Source organism: Pan paniscus, chromosome 4, assembly GCF_029289425.2.
Source record: "Pan paniscus chromosome 4, NHGRI_mPanPan1-v2.0_pri, whole genome shotgun sequence".
Taxonomy (NCBI): domain Eukaryota; kingdom Metazoa; phylum Chordata; class Mammalia; order Primates; family Hominidae; genus Pan; species Pan paniscus.
In genome coordinates this window covers 58095748-58101215 of record NC_073253.2, presented here as the reverse complement: position 1 = coordinate 58101215, position 5468 = coordinate 58095748, and the positions used below count along the sequence as shown (strand labels likewise).

Here is a 5468-nt window from a genome sequence, read left to right as displayed (position 1 = left end):
CTGCCAATGACTGAACAAGAGGCTCAGGCACTGGACTCCCTGAAATGGACTCTGCCTTCCTTCTTTTGTGTGACCCTGCTTTACCTTTTCCATATATTCTCCCTTCTAACATTCCCCTTAGCCTTGGGTTATTCTGATGTGCACCCCGCTCAAGAACCACTGGCTAGACTTTAGATATAGACAGCATGTTTAGGTAGATGTATAGTAACACCTTCTGTTCATTTTCTGCCTTCTTGAAATTTGTTTTAGTTACCCATCGCTGCATAATAAGTTACCCCAAAGCTAAGTGGCAGAAAAACTACATGTATTATCTCACTCTTTCTGCGCATTAGGAGCCTGGGCATGGCTTACCTGGGTACTCTGGTTCTAGGTCTCTCACAGGATACAATCAAGGTGTTGGCTAGGATGCACCCATCTCAGGGATTAACTGGGAAATGATCTGCTTCCAAGCTCACTTGGGGTTGTTAGCAAGGTTCAGTTCCTTTGGGTTGTTGGACTAAAGGTCTCAGTTTCTTATGAGCTGTTGACCAAGGGCTGCCCTGAGTTCCTTACGATAAGTGCCTCTCCCTAGTGCAGTTTACAGCAAGGTAGCTGACTTCATCAGAGCAGGTGAGTGAGAGGGCTGGAGGGAGGGTGAGAAAGAAAGAAGTTCCAGTCTCCTAACCTGATCTCAGAAGTGACATTCCGTTACTTTTACTGTACTCTGTTAGAAATGACTCACTCACTAGTTTCAACATACACTCAGGAGAACATTATATAAGAGTGCGAATTGGGAGACATTTTAGAAGCTGTCTACCACAGAATGCAAATTATTGCATGAATGATATACCATTTAGAACAAGGGTATGGGTTTGAATCTTATTCCACATGTCTTGAATGTAATAATGTCACAGCGTTAAAAATTCAACTTGAATCTGACAGTCCCCATCCTACTGGAATAGCTGGAAGTTTTATCTCAGTCATTAGCAGGGAACCCCTCACCTTGTCACACACACTCATGCTTGTGCTGAGGTTCCAGGGTCATGAGCACCACTAAAGCCCTCGGGAAACTCTTCAGTTATCAATTGCCTGTCCACACTGCTTACTTCCAAGTTAGTTGTGGTGCTCTCAGCTCCATAGGCAGTGCTTTCGGGGCCAGTAGCCTTGCTGCTGCTGTGCCATCCTGGGGCAGGGAGTCTTTGTCAAGGCTGAGAGCTCCTGTTCCCAAGACCTGGCCACCCTCAATGTACCCTGTAGTCACCCTCTTTGGAGCATGACTACTAAGAGGAACACAGGCCACCAAACTATATGTGTATGTAATCTGGCTTTTGTTGTTAGTGTAGAAGTGACATACATTCTCTTGCAGTTTTCTACATTCTAAGCCAAAGTCTGAACTCAGCATTCTATGACCTAGAATAAGCAAGACATTTTCCACAAATATAACTATAAGTAATCTTCAACGTAAAAGCTATATTACAAAAGCAGAACACAAAACGTCCTTGTTGTAGTTAATGTAGAATCTTACAGAATTGTTTCTCACAAAACAACAGCAGCAACAACAACAACAATACACACACACACACACAATGATAACAAAATGAAGAGTACACATAATCTTCCAAGAAAGAAAGCTTCATCCCAACTTGGTTAATGGGATGTTTATATTCTTAGTGTCTTCAGGATACCTTCTGTGTGCATACATATCTTTTGGTTTTTTAGTTTATCCATATAGCAAGATTTAATGGCCATCTGTGTCAACTGTCTTTTGATTTTTTCAAAATTCTTTGACAAATTGCAATGTAAGTCCTGTGCTCTCTGGCTTTAGCTCTACTTGGCCAAGACTGATTTCCATTCATGCATTATAATAAGCACCCCAATAATAGTGCAGGCTGTGTTTGGATCTGGTGGTTCCATACCACGTAGACCTAGACCTTGATTTATTTTTATCTGCTTCTTTGGACCCTTAGGATAAATACAGAGTACATGTAAGTTTTAAATCAGCTCTCATATTCCACCTTATGACAGGCTTTACTTTGTAACAGATTAACTCACTCTTCCCTTTCACCTTACATATCCTGCAGACTTCCAAGGAATGAAGGAAAAGATTGCAGTTACCAGTGTGGGATTGATATGGTTTGGCTCTGTGTCCCCACCCAAATCTCATCTCGAATTGTAATCCCCACATGTCGGAGGAGGGGCCTGGTGGGAGATGATTGGATCACGGGGGAAGATTTCTCCTCTGCTGTTCTTGTGATAGTGAGTGAGTTCTCATGACAGCTGATGGTTTTAAAGTGAGGCACTTCCCCACCTCCCTCTAGCGCGCTTGCTTCTGCCGCCATGTAACATGTGCCTTTGCTTCCCCTTCGCCTTCCACCATGATTATAAGTTTCCTGAGGCCTCCCCAGCCATGTGGAACTGTGAGTCAGTTAAATTATTTTCTTTATAAATTACCCACTCTCAGGTTGTATCTATAGCAATGTGAAAACAGACTAACACAGTGATGTATCCCTTGTCCCAGCTTTGGGGCAGATCTGTGTCAGAGGCAGTGGTTAGTCTCAGGGACAAAACCCCTTTCTGGTAGGGGTTTTGATTTTTATAAACCTTGGCTTTGATTCTGTCATCCTCTCCTGAGAAGGTAGGTAGGTGGCTTCTGTGCTCTGTGTCGTTCAGGGAAACAGATGCTTTGATTCTCATGTGGTGATATAGTTTGGATATTTGTCCCTGCCCAAATCTCGTTTTGAAATTTAATCCCCAGTGTTGGAGGCAGAGGTGGGGCCTGGTGGGAGGTGTTTGGGTCATGGGGGTGGATCCATCATGGCTTTGTGCTGTCTTCCTAATAGTGAGTTCTCATGAGACCTGGTTGCTTGTGTGGCACCTCCCCCTCACTGTCCCTCTCTCTTGCTCCTCTTTCGCCATGTGATGTGCCTGCTTTCCCTTTGTCTTCTGCCATGATTGGAAGCCTCCTGAGGCCCACCCAGAAGCAGATGCTGCTATACTTCCTGTACAGCCTGCAGAACTATGAGCCAATCAAACCTCTTTTCTTTACCCAGCCTCGGGCATTTCTTTATCGTAATGCAAGAATGGACTAACACAGGCCTGGAAAATGGCTGGTCGCGAGAGGGGCGGCGGCGAGCCGGCTGCTGGGGAGGGAGTCGGGGCTGTGCGGGGGCATTGGTTCGGCCCCAGCGGAGTCCGAGTCGGGGTTTGCAGCATGTTTTGTGGTGATGTTTCCAATCTCTTTCCCAACCAATGGATCAGGACGGCGATCAGTAGCTTGGACGGTCGCGGATCCTGGCTCCGCAAACGTTAAAGGAAATTGATGATGTCTGTGAAAAATATAAGAAAGAAGATGATTTAAACCAGAAGAAACGTCTACAGCAGCTTCTCCAGAGAGCACTAATTAATAGTCAAAAACTGGGAGATGAAAAAATACAGATTGTTGCTCGAATGGTGGAAAATCGGGCAAGACGAATGGAGTTACATTCACAGTGTTTCCAAGATCCTGCTGAAAGTGAACGAGCCTCAGATAAAGCAAAGATGGATTCCAGCCAACCAGAAAGATCTTCAAGAAGACTCCGCAGACAGCAGACCAGTGAAAGCCGTGATTTATGTCACATGGCAAATGGGATTGAAGACTGTGATGATCAGCCACCTAAAGAAAAGAAATCCAAGTCAGCAAAGAAAAATAAACGCTCCAAAGCCAAGCAGGAAAGGGAAGCTTCACCTGTTGAGTTTGCAATAGATCCTAATGAACCTACATACTGCTTATGCAACCAAGTGTCTTATGGGGAGATGATAGGATGACAATGAACAGTGTCCAATCGAATGGTTTCACTTTTCATGTGTTTCACTTACCTATAAACCAAAGGGGACATGGTATTGCCCAAAGTGCGGGGAAGATAATGAGAAAACCATCGACAAAAAGTACTGAAAAGACAAAAAAGGATAGAAGATCGAGGTAGTAAAGGCCATCCACATTTTAAAGGGTTATTTGTCTTTTATATAATTCATTTACTTTCAGAAAATGTTTTAATGCATAAGACTATGCAATAATTTTTAATCATTAGTATTAATGATGTATTAAAAGTTGTAATTTGAAAAAAAAAAAAAAGAATGGACTAACCCATGTGACAAAGCCTGACGCTACACTGAGGCAGCCCTACTGGCAGAACTCTCATCACAGTCAACAAGCCTTTTCAAATACTTAGCTCAGTGCCCACTGAGGAGCCTACCTGCACCACATCAGTACCATTGTAAGCATGATTCATTCCATGTTCATTAAGTGAGGGAGTGTCACAAGAAGATGAATTTCAAGAACTATTTGAAGAAAGAGAAAGAGAATGGTGAGTTCTTCTTCTAGGGTACCATTTGGAAAATGGCTATTCCCAGTGAATTATCCTTCCCAAATAGCATTTTGATGCTGTTGTTCCTTTTTTTGAGGTTCACAATGGTTCTTAATTTTCATCTAATTTATGAGACCCAGTTATCCAGCACATGAGCTATGGGAGGGTCTTTCCAACATAGCTCGCAATAAGCTTACTGCTCTGGCTTGGCAAAAACACTCCTCTGCTCCTCAAACACTCCTTCTCCACTGTGCTCTGGGATGTAGCACCTGTCAGTCCTTTACTCAGAATGCTCTCACTCTGTGGAGCCACATGTTTTTCCTCTTCTGAAGTTCTGTTTGAGACCCATCACTCTAGGAAGGCTTCCCTACTGGCTCACTTTGATTTGGTGGTAAGTATGTTTCACATTCTGCTGAGACTGTGAGCCTTTCATGAGAAGGGACTGTGTGGCACTAGCATGTTAATATGTGGGTGCCCAATAAGTGGTAGCTGGCTGGTTGTGCCAGGATCCCCTTGGTACTTATGCTACATTCCACTCACTGCTGTGGGCTCAGCTTCCATCCTTTGTGCCAGGAAAGAAAGCCATGGGAGAGATAGGATGTGACCAGAGACGAAAGCCTAGGAATCACAGAAAATGTATGTGACAGTAGAGACAAAGTAATGCAAACTGCAATGATGAATTTTAGTTATGGTTGCCATGTGTATTTGGGAAAGGAATTAGATGATTCTGATTAGCACCCCTCATTAAGAACCAGACCTGGCCGGGCACGGTGGCTCATGCCTGTAATCCCAGCACTTTGGGAGGCTGAGGCGGGCAGATCACGAGGTCAGGAGATCGAGACTCATGCTGGCTAACACGGTGAAACCCCATCTCTACTAAAAATACAAAAAAATTAGCCAGGCGTGGTGGCAGGTGCCTGTAGGGAGACTGAGGCAGGAGAATGGCGTGAACCCAGGAGGCGGAGCTTGCAGTGAGCCCAGATCGCGCTTCTGCACTCCAGCCTGGGCGACAGTGAGACTCCATCTCAAAGAAACAAAACAAAACAAAACAAAAACCCAGACCTGTGGACAGGACTGGCTATATACGTATATACGTTGTGGAGCTTAGTGCAAAATGAAAATATGGGGCTTGGGCTCAGAAACTTA

At 44.3% G+C, this 5468-nt stretch overlaps 1 pseudogene; it reads left to right on the top strand.

Annotated features, from left to right (window-relative positions):
- The first annotated feature begins 3120 nt into the window (after window positions 1-3120).
- Window positions 3121-4648, top strand: LOC100990224 (inhibitor of growth protein 2-like; annotated as a pseudogene).
- The last annotated feature ends 820 nt before the right edge of the window (window positions 4649-5468 follow it).